This window comes from Haplochromis burtoni, unplaced genomic scaffold (genome assembly GCF_018398535.1).
Source record: "Haplochromis burtoni strain Fernald_Lab_line unplaced genomic scaffold, NCSU_Asbu1 Contig_882, whole genome shotgun sequence".
Lineage (NCBI taxonomy): Eukaryota > Metazoa > Chordata > Actinopteri > Cichliformes > Cichlidae > Haplochromis > Haplochromis burtoni.
This window is the reverse complement of record NW_024583243.1, coordinates 39,126-40,649: the sequence shown is the minus strand read 5'-3', so window position 1 is coordinate 40,649 and position 1,524 is coordinate 39,126. Positions and strand designations below refer to the sequence as shown.

General features: G+C 34.6%; 1 long non-coding RNA gene across 1 annotated transcript; it reads right to left on the bottom strand.

Annotated features, from left to right (window-relative positions):
* Window positions 1–349: 349 nt before the first annotated feature.
* On the bottom strand, window positions 350–1,518 carry LOC102292068. Its single transcript, XR_317713.2, has 3 exons — window positions 1,400–1,518; window positions 1,216–1,310; window positions 350–1,140 (listed from the first exon to the last, which is right to left on the bottom strand). It is a non-coding gene; the product is annotated as an uncharacterized LOC102292068 (long non-coding RNA).
* Window positions 1,519–1,524: the final 6 nt, after the last annotated feature.

The following is a 1,524-nucleotide window of genomic DNA, read 5'->3' as shown; positions in this document are numbered from 1 at the left end:
CATCAAACTGTCAGAAACATGAGACTAATGAAAACTTCATCATACATGACATTAATTGAGACATAAAGGAGTAAGAGTGTGTGTATGTGTGTAAAGCAGTAAGAGATGACTGCATCAGACGGAGCTAAGAATAATAAAACTCTGTAGAGCATTTTAATATCTGTGAAACACAAAATAATTCACAAAAATACAAACTTTCATCTAATCAAACAGTTTGAAAACTTCATAAAATGCAAACAGGAAACAACACACAGAAATGATAAATAAATAAATAAATATGAGGCACTTAATAATTTATTTATAACACACTTTAAAAACAAAGTTTACAAAGAGCAGGAAGAAGGTGATTTTAAACATTAAAGACAAATAAAAGAAACACGCTAAAGTTCATAAAAAATAAAAATAAGTAGAACAAATGTCAAGACAAACATTTAAAAATCAAAGACACCATCTCTCCACTCTTGGTCAAGTTTAAGCATGCTTCACATCAGCGAGGTTAACTGTGAATTTCTATACCAAATAAAAGCTTTTTTAAGTTGACCCCAGAGAAAGATGGTAAGCTGCCCAGTTAGTCAGAAATATACTATAGTGTAAAATTAAATAATCAGCTCAAGTTTTGTATAGTCAGTTATTTACAAATAAATACCTGTTATTCATCCATGACTCCTACATAATGTTTGTGCAATCAAAGTAAACATCTGTCAGATTATTATCACATATTTACTACTTTGCAAACTTCATAAAGTACAAACAAACAAAGAAAACAAAACGAACACATACAAAATAGAAAACTTTTTTTTTAAGTAAATACTTTCCTCAGCAGAGCTTCGTGCTCTCAGACTTCTTGCTATTTATGATGATAATAACTTACATGTAACGTCTTTCATTTATTTACTGTGTAGCATTCACTCTGTGTTTTATCTGATAGTTGTTAAACACTTTTGTAAAAGTGACCTTGTGATGATCTCAGTGCTGCTGGACTGAAGTGTCTCCCTGTGGCTGCTTGTTTGAATCCCCAACCAAATTGTCAGGATCCAGAAAAGATAAACCAACGCTCTCCACTCCATTAACACCAACAATCCTTTGTGCAAAGCACTAGTAATTGTTATGACTTTGGATCCCCTGGTCCCCCGAATGCTTCTATTAAAAGAAGAAGTTTAATAATGAGTCAGTCTGACGGCACAAGAAGCAAAAACATGTTTGTTTCTGACGTACCTTTTGGCGAGAGAAATAAGCAGCAAGTGCAGCGACTACAAGTAAAGAAACAGTGATGATGATGGAGATCAGCACAGCGACCCTGGACCGACCTGCTGAGGTGAAAAAAGGTCACCACAAATGGACCAAAAACGTCACCAAAACAGAAATGATGCAGAGATAAATCTGGATTTTTTTTCCTCACTGTTTCTCTGAGTCGTGTCCTCAGGATCTGGAGTTTGGACGTTTCTGGGATGCAGTGGTGTCTCTGTCAATGAGATTTTCCCGTAGTTTGGGTCTAAAAGACACAAAAAAAACATAAGAGTCATA